This window comes from Balaenoptera borealis (genome assembly GCF_965194805.1).
Source record: "Balaenoptera borealis genome assembly, chromosome: 14".
NCBI classification, from domain to species: Eukaryota; Metazoa; Chordata; class Mammalia; order Artiodactyla; family Balaenopteridae; genus Balaenoptera; species Balaenoptera borealis.
Window position 1 is genome coordinate 72,770,994 of NC_138875.1, and position 16,849 is coordinate 72,787,842.

Genomic DNA, 16,849 nt, shown 5'->3' on the forward strand with positions numbered 1-16,849 from the left:
CAGTTTCCTCATCTCTTTAATGGGATGAAATAATACTAACCTGTGATTGTGTTTGTGAGAGTACCTGCCACAGATCTTTAATACAAATAAACACTATGATGGAGCTTGTACTTATTAAGCACTTAGTCCTCACCAGGCCCAGTGTTACTAACTTGCTAGGCACTATCTCTTTGAATCCTCATACTAAGCTGATGGGAAATAATATGGCTTTTAAATTTTTTTATTTATTTTATTTATTTTTGTTGGGTCTTCGTTGTTATGCGCGGGCTTTCTCTAGTTGCAGTGAGTGGGCGCTACTCTTCATTGCAGTGCGTGGGCTTCTCATTGTGGTAGCTTCTCTTGTTGCGGAGCACGGGCTCTAGGCGCGCAGGCTTCAGTAGTTGTGCCTTGCAGGCTCTATAACGCGGGCTCAGTAGTTGTTGTGCACGGGCTTAGTTGCTCCGTGGCACATAGGATATTCCCGGACCAGGGCTCGAACCCATGTCCCCTGCATTGGCAGGCAGATTCTTAACCACTGCACCACCAGGGAAGCCCTAATATGGCTTTTTTAAATCAGCATTTTACAGAGGTGGAAATAGAGGTTTGTTACACAGCAAGAACTAACTGATACAAACTTGACCTCAGAAGAGGTATTCTACTTGGGCTCAGTAATTCCACTGTCAGAAATTTATCCTAAGGCAATAATCATGGTGACATGCAAAGATACAATCACTTCTCATTATTCTATGTAGTTATATTCTATAAAGTCAACAGAAACACTGAGCAAGTGAATATTGAATCATTGCTCCTAGGGGAAATAAAAGGTTAGGTTCCTACAGGCTTCTGGCCACATTTTTGCCAACCAATCAATATATAACCTGGTTTTATGTGTGCTTTGGTTTAAAGACACCTTATTTAATATGTACTGTACATTGCTGAATTTTATACGTATATGTATTTGATTTGTTAACACTGAACTCACAGCCAATAGCACCATAACTCATGTCTGAATGAAGCTAATCTAACACATATATTTCCTCCATGAGGCACATCACAGCCTTCTTGTCCTTAGGAACCCTAGACAGCACTTTATCACTATGCTTAGGGGCCATTTTAAGTAGCAAAATCATGCCAAAACACACAAAGGCTAAAAATGTGGCACTAAATATACCGGGAAAGGATACTTGTTTATGGTACAAGTTGAAACAAGAAGACAGAGCTTTGCCTCATTCAACCTCAGCTGGCAATGTGTGCACTGGGTGACAAATTTTTCTCCACTCTGTGCATGCACATGCCCACAAATGACTACAAAAGGACCGCGAGTATGGCTTTTGGGGTCAGAAATTTTAACGAGGAGTTGTTGAATTTGCAAATAATGAGGATCAACTGTATATGTGGAAGAATGTTTATCACACCACTGTCTGCTAGGGAAACAGCCCTCGACACAAACAACCAGAGGAGATGCATTCCAGGGCAGGAACTGGACAGAATGCTATAAATGAAGGATACGATCAAAAAGACAGATGGGGCCAGGCACAGGAGAGAACGCACAGCAGCCAGAAACATCAGTACCTCTCCCTGGAGGCAAAAATGACTTCCCAGGACCCAAGCACTGCCCTCTCCTTTCACGGGATCTGTGGTCTCTGCCTCCATGTCTCCACATAACTCCTGTACAGCATGAATCAGGGAGTGTGGCCTCATCCTTTTCCCCCTCTGAATCCTGACTATTTCCAAGCCTCCAGGAGTCACAGGAAGTTTTTAAGCAGGAAAAATAAAAGACTTTCATGGAAGAATATTTGTTGCTTAATGATATGTAAAAATGTTCCAGATGCTGTTAGATGAAAAAGGCAGGCCGGAAAACAGTATGTCCCATTTTTATAAAACACACACACACACACACACACACACACACACACACACACACACACACACAGACATATTGTAATAGTATTTTGGGGGACTTCCCTGGTGGCACAGTGGTTAAGAATCCACCTGACAATGCAGGGGACACGGGTTCGAGCCCTGGTCCGGGAAGATCCCACATGCCGCGGAGCAACTGAGCCCGTGCGCCACAACTACTGAGCCTGCGCTCTAGAGCCCGCGAGCCACAACTACTGAAGCCTGTGTACCACAACTACTGAAGCCTGTGTGCCTAGAGCCCGTGCTCGGCAACAGTGAAGCCACCACAATGAGAAGCCCGCGCACCACAACGAAGAGTAGCTCCCACTCTCTGCAACTAGAGAAAGCCCGCGCGCAGCAACGAAGACCCAACGCAGCCAAAAATAAATAAATAAATTTAATTTAAAGAAATAGTATTTTTGCGTCTGTTCATCAATGATATTGGCCTGTAATTTTCTTTACACAGATTGTAACAGAAATTATCTCTGAGTGACAGGATTCCAGTTATGGGTGAGTTTCCTTTTTCCATTTCCTGTCCTGTGTTTTCTACTTCTTTTGCAAAGTGCATTCAACAGTATAAAATTGGAAAAAAATTCTCTTTTTTGAAGGGGGAGGAGGAATTCTATCAATTCAAGGTGTTCTATCAAGACCCCAAGCCCAATGTCACCTTTTGACAACCTCAGCAGAACCTAGCTGGAAGAATTTCCAGACAATGCTCCTGTGAAGATTTTTCAAAATTTAAACATGAATCTTGACACAAAAAGTGCTCACTCATCCGCGTAAATCTCATTATTGAGGTAGTAAACCTTGCAACTGTCTGCAGCGGCATGAGCTGCAGCTTCCAAAGCTCAACCTGGCTGCCCGTCCCAAATCAGATGCCTCAGACTCACACAAAAAGGGAATTAGTGTTCATTAGTAACAACAATAAAGGCTTGGACCAGAGGTTCTCAACCGGGGGTAGTTTTGCTCCCTATCTCCCCCTCCAAATGTCCCTCCACAGGGACATTTGGCAACGTCTGGAGACATTTTTGGTTGTCACAACTAGGAGGGTGCTACTGGCGTCTAGTGTGTATAGGCCAGGGAGAGTGCTTGATATCCTGCAATGCACAGCACAGCCTCTATCCCAGCCCACAACAAAGAAATCTTAGGTCCCAGGAGTTGGTAGTGGTGAGACTGGGAAACCCAGGGCTCAGATATATGGAGCCTTATTAAGTCTAGCTGGGTTAGGGGCTTTATAGGAAAGATCTCGTGTAATCCTCACAGCAATCCTAGGAGATTGGGCCTATTACATGCCAATCTTACAGAAGAGGAAACTGAGGCTCCAGGAAAGGAGGGAACTTGAGATTATGACTCTATCTTGCAGAATCGAGATCCTAAGATCCCGCAAGCTGCACAGCGTAGTCAAAAATAAAAAATAAAAAAAAGAATCAAGTTGAGCTTCTGACTTGATGGAAACAAAAGAAACCAATCGCAGGAGGCCCCATGCTCCCACTCTCCAGCATCAGGGCTGCACTTGGAATTTCAAGGACACCGTGCTCTCCTACGGAATCAGGAATCCCTGAACATGCAGAGAGAAATCACACCAGACTGGGGTCCTCAGGGCCATGGGACCCCCTCTGTCAAGTGGTTTGGATTTTGTTCCCTTTCCATTTACAGGTTTTGATCGTAGCCCCCATCAGCTGCTGCCTTTCCCAGCAGAAGAGTTGGGTGTAACATCATCTCTCTCCCCAAGGAAATGCACCTCCTTTTCTGAGAGGCGAGAATAAATGGCTTTTCCCAAAGGGAGGCTGAGATGGGAGAACTAACGCTCTGAAACACAGACACTCTTGCCACCAAAATTGCGAGTAGCAGGAAGGAACGGTGTGACGTGGGAGTCTAGGCAGCTCTCCCTCCGCATCTGCATGATGCTGAAATTCTTAAGCGAATGGGTGGCAATAGCTTTTATTCAAGCAAATGCTTTCTGGTTTCTACTTTGTGCCAGGCTCCACTGTGTTCAGTCTAGGACTTCAGATGACAAGCGCTTCTTTGAAAGGAGGCCAGACCTTCAAGGTGGGACAGGAGAAATGGGGTTTGTAACCCACATAGAGGCTTCTGTGAGTCCCTATTCATGTCTGTACTGAACTACATTTTCTTCTGCATTGCGAAAAGCAGCAGAAGGGAAAGCTATGAACGTGAGCTTTGTAATCAGCCCTGGGCTCAGAGTCCAGCTCTTTCACTCTAATTAGCTGTGTGGCTCTAGGTAAGTTATCAACCTCTCCCTCATCTGGAAAGTGAGAATTGTTCATTCAACATGCTTTGAGCCCAGATGTGCCAATAAATGATTTCTATGATCTTAATTACTGTTCAAAATCCCATCATTTTTCATTTGTTCTTCCCAATATCTCTGCCAGGGCCACTGTGGTAGATTGTAAAAATGCAAATTATTCTCCTCCATCTAGCCATGCCCTGTGGAGCTAGCTGCTCTCCACTCTGGCTCTGGCCTTGACCATGTGAGTGGCCTTGGCCAATGGGACATGAGCAAACACAACACATGGAAATGCTTGAAAACTGTGTGGAGCTTGCCTTGTCTTGTTGTCCTTGGATCCCAGCCACCCAGGAAGAAGCAGCTAGCCTGCTTGATGGTGAGAGTCCCAAGGCCCAGACATCCCAGCCAGAAGCTGCCAACCACCAGACATATGAGTGAGGACATCCTAGACCATCTAGCCATGAACCAACCTTCCAGCTGACCACAGATGCAAGCACAAACCTACAGCCATCCAGCCCCCATAATGGTCACCTAAGTAATATATATTGTTTTAAGCCACTAACATTTTGGGGTGGTTTGTTATACAGCAGTAGGTAACTGATACATAGCCCTCATCCTCCCACTTTCCAGACAAAGAAACTGAGGCTCAGAGAGGCTTGCCTGAGGTCATGGAGCCAACACACAGTCTCTTTCCCCTACACCATGCAGTGAGGCACCTTCTGACATCCCTGGCCCCCTGATGCAGGGCCAACTTTTTTTTTTTCTTTGACCACGCCGTGTGGCTTATGGGATTTTAGTTCCCTGACCAGGGATGGAACCCAGGCCCTCAGCAGCGAAAGCTCGAAATCCTAACCTCTGGACTGCCAGGGAATTCCCATAGGGCCAATTATTGATAAGACAGCTGGCAGGGTGACAGCTGTGTTCACTGGGTCAGCTCAGTGGTCTGCTGGGAGAGCTGGGCCATGCCCTTGGCCTCATTAGCGTGGAAGACCTGTAATCAGCTGCTCAGAAGCTCTGGAGAGATATGTCCAGCCTGGTGCATGGGGTGGACACCCACACAACAAGCTAGAGGATGTAAACTCTTCGAGACCCTACCATTCACCGGGGGACCCTCAAATGTTCACCAGTCCCCTCTGTGTCCTAGCCACCTCTTCTGTGTATCTGATGGCAGCATTAGGGGGATGTATGACCTTTCTAAAATATGTATGAATGAAAAAATACTTTGCTTGTACAAGATGGAATAAAATAGCAAAAAAAGTACCCAGCAACTCCCTTTACAGGGCATAACCTATGTTACAGACCCTGGGTACAGCTCTCTTTATGCGTTGCCTAATTTTATCCTTCCCTAAACCCCATCATGTGGATCTAAAGCTACAGAGTTAAAAGAGCACTGGCTGAGGACTCAGATTGCCTGGGTTTAAATCCTGGCTGGGCCTTTTACTAGTCAGAGATCTAACTTCCCTGTGCCACACCTTCCCCATCTGTAAAATGGGGGTGTGATAACAGCAGCTGCTTCATGGGGCTGGTATGAAGACTAAGCGCATTAATGAATATAAAGTACTGAAAACAAGGTCCGGCACGTAGCTGGCACTCAGTGCATGCCAGCTGTCGTCATTAACACTACTTTACAGATGAAGTAGTGATGAGGCTCAAAGGGGTGACTGCACTGATTAATTTCACTTAGCTAAGTCGGTGGTGAGCCGAATCGTGGACCCCAGCCTGACGGACTCTGATGAGAACTCCATCATTCCTGGAAGTTCCAGGACCATCTGCCCACCACCCAGGGTCTTGCCTCTGCAGCCAGAGTTCCTGCCCCAAAGTCAAATGAGGACTCGCTTTTTAAGTTCCTAGCTACACAAATGGATTGCAGGATGGTTCCTCAGAAATCCACACCCAGCCTTCAAAACCCAAGGGAAAGACCTTGTTACAACATTTATTACACTGCGTTGCAATAATTTGCTTTTCTGATCATCTTCCCTCACAGAGATAGTACCATATACTAGGGTCTCCTGTGTGCTGAGTGTCCATATGCAGACATTGCCTTATTTAATCTGCACCACCACCCAGCAAGGTACATTGATTATGCCTAGTCTACAGGTCAAGAACTGAGGCTCTGAGTGGTACAGGCATTTGATCCACAGCACACAGTTGGGATTCAAATAGGAGTCTGTCTTATTTTGTGATGTGGACTCATTCGAGGCACTGCAGGACCTTTTACTACCAACAGTAATAAACTCAGTACTTGTTAGAAACAGACTCACAGACATAGAGTACAGACTTGTGGTTGCCAAAGAGGGGGGTGGGGGAAGGATGGATTGGGAGTTTGGGATTAGCAGATGCAAACTGTTATAAACAACAAGGTCCTACTGTATAGCACAGGGAACTATATTAAATATCCTGTGATAAACCATAACGGAAAAGAATATGAAAAAGAATGTATATATATGCATAACTGAATCACTTTGCTGTACAGAAGAAATTAACACAACATTGTAAATCAACTATACTTCAATGAAATTAAATATACATACATATATATGTATATATATATGTATATGAGTCTGTCGTATTTTGTGATGGGGGCTCATTCGAGGCATTGTGGGACCTTTTACTACCAACAGTAATAAACTCAGTACTTGTTAATTCATGCCAGGATCCAGGTCCAGTACTGTTTCATAGGCATATCTCATTTAATCCTCAAACCATTGCAAATAAATACTATTATCTTTTCCTTTTAGAAGAGGAAACTGAGGCTCAGAAAGGTGCAGAAACCTGTCCTGGGTCACAAAGCTTGTAGACAGGCTAGCTGGGATTTGAACCCAGTACAAACTATAACAACTGTGGACTTTTTACTCCATTTGCTGCCTCTGTGAATAACTTCAAGCACAAAAACTATAACTTACACTCCTTTGAATTGTCTCAACAGTGTCTGAAATGCTAAATAAATATTTACTGAGCATACCAACGACTGAATGAATGGAGCGCTTGGTATTTCTCCAAGCGCTCAGGCAGGTTCCTCGGGTCTGTGCATCACGTGGGGAATCTTTTGAGCACGTGTGCCAGAGAAATGGAAGCCGCCTTGCTCATGATAACCCATATCCTGGTTGCATGGCCTCTGATGAAATATTCCTTTGCGAGCCAGATGTTTTTGCTTCCACTCCTTAAAAAGCTTTTGAGAATCCAGAGAAAGCAAGGAGCAATTCACTGACAACAGACTGGGCTTTCTCTGCTGCCTGGCTCAGGTTATTAGATGGTTTAGCTGGCCACAGAAGCAAGCTGTGGACATCTCTCCCTGGAAGGGTTCACGGCCACAAATCAAAAACCAATCTTCACATGGGAACAGTTTGGAAAGGGCTGTTGGTCACATACGGGGCTTTCCAAATATACTCCACATGCCCAGAAGCTGATAGGATCTCCTATCAAGAGGTCACTTTAGACCACCAGCTCAATTACACGTCAAAGTAAGTGCTGACAATCTGGCAACATAAAAAGGAAAGATGGGGACTTCCCTGGTGGTCCAGTGGTTAAGACTCCCCGCTCCCTATGCAGGGGACCCAGGTTCGATCCCTGGTTGGGGAACTAAGATCCTACATACCGCAACTAAGCACGCGCGCCACAACTACTGAGCCCATGCACTCTACAGCCCACACGCAGCAACTAGAGAAGCCCGTGCACTGCAATGAAGACCCAGCGCAGCCTAAGTAAATACATTAAATTTAAAAAAATAAAGTATATGGTAGCTATACCCCAATAAAAATTTTAAAAAATAATAAAAAGGAAAGAAAAAAATGGCATTCTGCATCATGAGTCTAAAGGATGCTCTAGTCTTTGGTTTAGTATATTAGTTATCTACAGCTGTGAAACAAATCAACCATAACATATTGGCTTAAAACAGCAAAATCATTTATCATCTCTTGTGGGCTGGGGATTTGCAAGCAGCCTCGCTGCGTGGCTCTGGCTCAGGGCTTCCCATGAGGTTGCAGTCAGATGAAAGCCGGGGCTGCAGTCAGCAGAAGGCTTGTCTGAGACCCACTCCCATTTCCAAGTTGGTCCACCTGCATGGTTGACAAGCAGGTGGGGCTGTTGGTGGGAGGCCTCAGTTCCTTCTCAGGTCTGATTGAGTGTCCTCAGACATGGCGGTTGGCTTCCCCAGATTGAGAGATTCAAGAGACCAAGACAGAAGCTGCAATGCCTTTTATAACTTAGCCTTGAAAGTCACACACTGTTATTTCTGTCCACTCAGGCCAGCAAAATTCAGTATAGAAGGCGACATGAAGGGTGTGAACATTAGGAAGTGTGAATCGCTGGGGCCCCCCCTTGGAGGTAGGCTGCCATTTCTGAGAACCATGTCTAAGGAAAGACGGCAGGTGCTACAAATGCTTTAGGCACGAAGATGTTCATCACAGCATTGTTTACAATAGTAAGACATTGTAAACAACCTATGTGTCCTTCTACGTGAGATTGGCTGAGTCGACTTCAGCACAGCCACACAACGGAATAATGATTACATATGTGCAGATGCCCAGAGGAAAACTGGGAAGACATCATCCCACTTTAAGCAATGGTTATTTCTGTGGGCGGGCATGGGATTGAGTCATAGGGGAAGAAAGCTGAGGTTCAGGGTGTGCCAGTGTGGGACTGAGTGAAGTAGGAAGGAAGCTAGCTCTTCATTTATAAATCCATCCTGCTGGGTTCTTTCTCCTCAACCCCCCCAGAAAATTGAAGCTGAGCACCTTGGTTTCTGAGTACGTGTGTAGCTGAAACACCCTCTTAACCGGGCTACCATTCCAGACAGAGGTTTAGCAGCCAGCTATAGGGTTTAATCCCAAGTAGCAGACTGCCCCGCTAGATGTCAGGGGTCAGCTCTCATTCACTTCTCTAATCCTCTCTGTCACCTACACCAATTAAGACACTGAGGGTCCTCTCCAGCATCCAGGGCAGGAAGGGCCATAGGAGACTCCTTCTCCTGTTAATTACGAACAGACGTTCATCCCCTGCTCCCTCCCCCTCCACCGGTTCAGTGGAAAATGATCAGCCATTTTCTCGATCCCCCGACACATTAATTATCCAGGGATAGCAAAGAAAATGAGACCATTTCTGGAAGAAATCTATGGCCCCATGTGTCCCTATTTCCCTACCACTCCTGGATCTCAAAAAGCTTTTAGTGGATGCAAATACAGGTTTCTTCCAGCCAGATCGCTGCAGTCTCCCTGCAGATCAAATTGAGTCCTATCCCAGAGCCTGGGACAAATTTTTTTTTTTTTTTAATTTATTTATTTATGGCTGTGTTGGGTCTTCGTTTCTGTGCGAGGGCTTTCTCTAGTTGCGGCAAGCGGGGGCCACTCTTCATCGCGGTGCGCGGGCCTCTCACTATCGCGGCCTCTCTTGTTGCGGAGCACAGGCTCCAGACGCGCAGGCTCAGTAATTTTGGCTCACGGGCCTAGTTGCTCTGCGGCATGTGGGATCTTCCCAGACCAGGGCTCGAACCCGTGTCCCCTGCATTGGCAGGCAGATTCTCAACCACTGCGCCACCAGGGAAGCCCACAATTTTATCCCTAAAGGAGAAGAGGCTGATAGGGTGAGAGAACTGGATGCCAACTCTTCCTCTGCCTCAGTCAGCAAACCAGAGGTGACAGAGAAAACGAAGAGGCCTTCCTGCTGTAATCTGGACACAGATGAAGCAGTTTGGCAAATGAGCACAGGTTTTGGCAGCAGACAGACCCCGTTCTGATCTCCGTCTCTGCCAAAGACGTGCTGTGTGGCCTCGGGCAGGTCACTTTGTCCCTCTGTGCCTTCCCTGCAGCACTTTAAAAAGGGTAGAGTAATAAGGCCTACCTCTCATGGGTGCTGTGAGGTGCAACGAGATCACATTTAAACGCCTTGCAAAGTGTATGGCACACGATGAGAGCACAGTGAATGGTCGTCAGGATTATACTGTGGGATTATACAGCCCCAGGACACCATATTCGGGAATGCGGTGACGGTGACGACAGGATATATGTGTTGTGAGTTTGGAAATACCAGCACTAAACGAGTGGCATCCCTTGCTCCTTCTCTCTGGCTAAACTATTCCCACTTGGGAATCGTGGTGCTTGTTTATCACTTTGTGGTTTGTTTAGCCCCGAAGGAGGAAAAGTGGGGGACGCACCCTGGAGTCAGAGCCAGAGGGGCTGGACTCAAGACCAGGCCCTGCCGGCCTAGACGGACCCGCTGTGGAATTAGGAGAAGGTGCCCAAAGTGACGGGGGCAGATTGCTGAACCCCCCTGACCTCAGTTTCTTCACCTCTGAAATGGGGATAAATAAGACACAGCCACCTTGCTGGGACGTTCAGATCAACTGTTGGATCTGGTGTAGACGGTCAAGCAGGTTTCAAACCCCAATTATTGGACCTCACTGAATTAACTGCACCTGCTCTTTCCCCCAGTCTTTAGCACCCCACCCCCCATTTCCCCTTAACCTGTGACCAGGCTAGGGCTTTTCCCATCTCGAGGAAAACATTCCCTTCCTCCAACCAACATCGCCTTCAGTAACAATCTTAACTCTTTCACCAACAAGCTTCTCAAGAATTGTAGCAACTTCTTTACTTCTGGTCGGCCAGGCCAGCTGTCGCTGTCCTCTTCTCTCTCTCCCTCCCATTCTCCCGAATCTTCTCTTTCCAAGGTCACCAGCAACCTGGCTGCATCCAGGGCCTGCTGGTCCTGGTCGACAGGTGCCCGGTGATCCCGGCCCTTTCGGCACTGCTCGCCCCTGGCTTCGCTGCTGCTCCTCTGGCTGCCTCTGCGATGTCAGCATCTCCAGGGCCCTCCTCCGGTCCCTTCTTCTTGTATCTGCATCCTCTCTCAGGTGTGCCCATCTATTCCCAAACCTCCGCCTAGCCCACACCTCACTGCCAGCCTCCGGGTCCAAATATCCAATGGCCTCCCGGACACGAGCTCGTCCTCGTCCCCCACACCCACCTGCCTCCCTCCCAGGTTCCCATCTTAGGCAACAGCCCCGCCATCCACTCAGCTGCCCAAGCCAGAACCGAGATGCCATCCTTGGCTCTTGAACCAGTCACCACAATCTATCAATTCAGCCTCCTGCAGGGCTCCTGAGATCATCCTCTCATCTCCATCCCCATCACCTCACTCTCATCCAGCCCATTCATCCATTCAGTGGGCTTTTATTGAGCACCTGCTGTGTTTCCGACACCATGTCAGGCGCTGGCCACTGGCATCTCTCACTGGATTCCCAGCACCCCGTCTTCACTGGTCTCCTCCTCCGAAAACATTTTCTACCCAGAACCCTGAGTGATCTCTCCAGCACAGTGCTGTCCATAGAACTTTCTGGTGATGGTGAAAATGTTCTATATCTGTACTGTCCAATATGGTAGCCACATGTAGGCACTGAACACTTGAAATGTGGCTAGTGCAACTGAGGAACTGAATTTTTAATTTAATGAGCCATGTGTGTATTAGTTAGCTTGGGCTGCCATTAAAAAAATCATACTAGGTGGCTTAAACAAAAGAAATTTATTGTCTCACAGTTCCAAAAGCTGGGGAGTCCAAATTTAAGGTGCCAGCCAATTCAGTTCCTGGTGAGACCTCTCTTCCTGGCCTGTAAACAGTGTCCTCACATGACACAGAGAAAGAGACAGAGAGAGAGAGAGAGAGAGAGAGAGAGAGAGAGAGATCTGTGTCTCTTCCTGTTCTTATAAGGGCACCAGCCCTATAGACTTAGGGCCCCACCCTTACGACCTCATTTAACCTTTATCTCCCCTCACAGGTCCCATCTCCAAATACAGTCACATAGTGACTTAGAGCTTCAACGTGACTTTAGGGGAGGGCGGCACAAATATTCAGCCTATAACAATGTGGCTAGTGGCTACCATAGTAGACAGTGTGGCTCAGTAGGGAAAACCAACCATGTCCTTCCACTGTTTGCAACCTCCTTGGCTCCCCAGCTCCCTCAGGATGGAGTCCAGACCCCTGACAATGGCCCACAAGGCCCTGCAGGGTCTGCACCTGGCCCGTCGCTGTAGGCTCTACCTGTTATACTGACTGCTTAGAGTCTGTAGAAGCCAGAGCGCTGGCCTCCACCTCTGGGCCTCTGTACCAGCACCTCCCTCTGCCCAGAACACTTGTCACCTCCAGCTGCCCACACAACCCCCACTTCTTCACCTCACTCTGATTCCCAAATCGGGGGTCCCCATTTAGACTTGTGTGAGGGGCCCTCCTCCATCGTGCGTGGAACATTTGGGTCACAGACAGGCTGGGCCAGTGATGCAATGTCCACATCAGTTGTCCCTCCTCCCCAGGATGTTCCCCGGGGATAATGCTGAAAGGTGGTCTCAGCGACCTGAAGGTGGTGACCAGAAACAGGAGCAAGGACCCCCTGGCCATTCCTCTGAGAATCCAGCCCTTGCAGGGTTCAAGGAGATGATCTGAGGAGGCAGTGTTTCAGTGGAAAGAGCAAGGGGCTTTGAGCTCAGGCCTGCGGCGGTTGGGGGGAGAGGGGGGCTGGGCCCTATTTCTGCAACTCTCATCCACCCACTCACTACCCTCTTTTCTTTGGGCGGAGGAGGGGGGGCGCGCGTGGCAAGCGGGATTTTAGTTCCCTGACCAGGGATCGAACCCACGCCCCCGGCACTGGAAGCACAGAGTCTTAACCACTGGACCGCCAGGGAAGTCCCAGGACCCTCATTTTCACATCAATAAAATGGGGTAACAGCACCTCCCCGGGAGGGTTACTGTGAGAATTCAATAAGGGAAAGGAGGTTTGTATGGACCAGACAATGTTATTATAATCCCACAGATAGAACCTTTCACAAAATGAAGTCTTGTCTTTGAGTTTTATGGGTGAAAGGTCAAAGTACAAGCCATGGTGGCAGAGATAAGGAAACCGAGGGTCAGAGAGGGCCAGGAGTTTGCCTAAGTCGCTAGCAAATGGGCAGCAGTAGTCAGAATGCAGATGTGAGGATGCCCACCGAGGGATAACTGTCCAGTCTGCAGGTCCGATGGAGCGGAGGGACACCCCCAAAGGTGCTCACCTTTTCGAGTGGGGGGGGTTCTGCCTTCTTCCTTTCGGACCTTGGAACTAGCGGGTCCTTCCGTGGGGAAACGGAGGCTGAGAGGGCTCACGAGGTCCCCTGCAGGGCGCACTGGAGATGGTGCACCTGGAGGCCGGCAGGCACGCTGGAGGCCGGGGGCTCCGGGAGGCCCACGCAGCGCGCACTCTCCTGAAGGCCTTACACCACAGCCCAGCCGGTGCGGGTGCCGGTGGGCATCTGCGTGGGGTCGGACGGCGAGGCTCCAGCCACACCTTGTGGGCAGGGCCGCGGGAGGCAACGCCCCGCCTCCACCTCCCCCAGCACCGCCTCGCCCCGCCCCGCCCCCGGAAGGTGCAGAAGGCTCCTCGATGGTCATTCGCCACCACTGGGAGGCTTCTGGACCCGGGGGTAGGTGGGTAAGGGTGACAGGGCTCCTCCTCCCCATACTTTGTGAGCTTCTAATAACAGCCCAACCTTAGATGCTACTGACATTGTGTCTTTCCTCCACCTATCCTCCCAGGGTGGGGGAGGCGACTGAACTCCCCAAACCACGTAACTCAGTGTCCCTCGATTGTCCACTGTCTCTTCCTGCATTCCACAAACAGATCTGAGGCTGAAGTCAAGACCCTTCTTCCCACCACTGTGTGCTTTGAGCAAGTGACTTCCCCTCTCTGAGCCTCAGTTTACTCATCTGTTAAATGGGGATGACAGTAATACCGCTTTCATCGTTTTTTCAGGGTTTGATGAGAAAACAAGTAAGGCCCTCAGCAAGGGGGTCTGTTACTGTTGTGCTCTCCTCCACTCCCCCCACCCCCTCAACCCAAGAAACCCCTGCCTGGTCTACCCAGAGGCCCAGCCCTGCTGGTTATTTGGGTTTGCGCAGGGAGAATGGCTAAGGCCAAAGTTGGAATCAGCAAGATATAGGCTCTGCGACGTTGGACAAGACACTGGCCCTCTGTGGGCCTCAGTTTCCCCATCTGTGCAAGACAGGAGCTGTAAAAACTGAGAGACAGCAGTGCCTGGTGCATTTATGGAGTGCCGATGGTATGCTCCACACCTCACCTGCTTCCCAACAACCCTAGGGGGCCGCCAGTGTCAGCAACAGCCCCATCGTACAAGAAAGGAGGCTCAGAGAGGTGAGGTGACATGCCCACAGTCACACAGCCAGGAGTAGGGGTGCTGGGCTTGAAGCCTCACTCTCCTGTCTGAGATCTTGGGCCCCTGGGAAAGCAGGGCTAACTCTGGAGGGACTTCCTCTCCCCCTCCCTCCTCCCTCCTTGCCAGCCTCCACTGGGAGGTGTGCCCTGGAGGAGCAGCTGCCACCCCACCTCCACCAGGCTCAGCACAGAGGCAGGGGCGGCGCTGGTGCTCTGTCTCCACCTCATGGGAAATGGGATGGAAAAACACAGGAGAGTCGGCCTGGAGGGGAGAGCGCTCAGGAGCCAGTGCTGGCTCTCTGGGGCTGCAGCACAAAGAACTGAAACAAGATTCAGTTCCTTCAGGCATCTGAGCACCTACTGTGTGCCTGGCACTGAGCGGGGCCCGAGGGGCAGGTGGGAAAGTAGGAGCCACCCCTGCTCCCAAAGAGCTCATTCTCCATCACACAAGCTGCCCGCTACTTCACTTACTATAGGGGACTCACCATGTCCTTTCATTCACCACCACTGAGCAATGGGTGCTGTTATCATCCCCAAGGGGCGTATCTGGAAAATGAAGCCCAGAGAAGGAAAGTGATTTGTTTGAGGTCACATAGATAGTCCATTTCGAAGCTGACAGTTGAATCCTTGCAGCCTGACTTCGGGCCTCAATTGTTTCTCTACAGTGCTGTTTACTGAGCATCTACTATGTGCAGTCATCGTAGGTCATCTCCAGCCCTCCCCACGGTGGGAAACCTCAGAGTGGTTAGGTAACCGGTCCAAGATCACACAGCCAGGAAGTGGCAGAGGAATGATTCAAACTCAGGCTTGATCCTCCCAAACTTCTCCTGGCCTGAGAGGGGGAAAAGAGATCAGCTCCACCATTCATTCATTTGTTTATTCATTCAACAAATATTTATTGAGCATCTACTCTGTCAGGTACAGGCGCAGGGTGGATGACGATAAACCTGCCCCAGCCACTGCCCTCAGGGGGTTCATGGTCTTGAGCATGCCCATGCGGTAATCGGACAGAAGAGCCACCTCTTCCAGAATTGGGGCGGGAGGAGGTGCTGCCAGGGATGGCGTCCTGGAGTTGGCTGTGGAATTCTGTCTGCCTTCTGGCTGGGCAACCTAGCCCCAAAGTCATTTACCTTCTGAGTGGCTTCATCTGAAAAATGGTGATAACAAAGTCCACCTTGTCCAGTGTGGCTCAAGAAATGTCACCTGTTATTACTCACATTATGGTCCCAACTGAGCCCTCATGGCAGGGCAGAGAAAGTGGGCAGGGAGGGAAGGGGTGTGACACCATCGAGGTCTAGGCCCTGGCTGGGGACAGGCAGAGAGCGCCGAGACCCTGGGAGCCTAAGAACACAGGGCAGACCAGTGAAAAGAAACCCCAAAAGCCTCAAACAGGGAGTGGCTGCAGGGAGTCTAGGGCCAGGTCTGTGACCTCGGCTGGACCACTGGGACCTCCAGCAGGAATGAGGTCAGGGCTGGGGCCCTGTGATTAGATGGGAGGAAGGGACCCCCCCCCAACAAGATGTTCAGGAAGCAGCAGAGGGTAGGGTTTTGGGAGGGTGGAAGATTCTGGGCTTAGAGCTCTAGTGTTGGTATAACCTGGGCTCAGATCCCATTGGGCACTCATTATGGGACCTTAGGCAGGGGATGGCACCTCTCAGCCTCAGCTTCCTCCTCTAGAAAATGTGTTTCTGATACCTGCATGGCCAGATGGAATCAGATCACGTGAACAATTGTTTTATTTAACAGACGTGTGTACAGCGCGTACTGTGAGTCAGATGCTGCTCCCCACACTTTCTGCTTGTGTGTCTTTAGTGAGAGGTACGCGATCCTACCACCACGAGGGCAGCTATTGTCACTCCTCCACGTCATGTGACTGTGTTACAATGACTGCGTTTGACTTCCGAATCAGGAAAAATGACAATAACAACCAGGAAAGCAAATTCCATCTGGGGAGCAGGCCAGGGCCTGGGGCAGCTCTGGGAGCCTGGCTGTGGGCTGGACCAGGATAAGAATTCAGGACGGCCCGGTCCTGCCAGGGCTGTTCTCCAGGACCTCCAGGAAGAAAACCAAGAATTGGGAACTCTTCTCTATGGGAAATCTGTCTGTCCTGGAAGGCCAACTTGCGTGTGTGCGAGTGTGTGTGCCTGCGTGTGGATGTGAGTCTGTGCATACGTGTGAGTGGCGGGGGGGGTGGGGCGATGTCTGGGCCCTCACCCGTCCGCAGCCCCGCTGCCAGCCGCCAGCCTCAGCCGTCTGTTGTGGCAGATGTTTGGCTGTGCCATGGCAACGCCAGAACAGGATGTACCTCTGGATTGCAACAGGGACAAGCCCACACTCACAGGCCGCCCACACCATTCCCCTCCCCAAAGGCCTGTTGCAGAGAACCATTTGGGTCCAGGTCGGGGACAAATGGTGTTTGTATCAGGAGACAGGCAGAGCTGGCATCCTCTGAGGGGTCAGTGGCAGGGGAGGAGGAGGAGGACGCATGTGCACAGCCCAGCTGAGTCCCTCCTCCAGTGAGCTCGTGTCGGTTTCCCTCT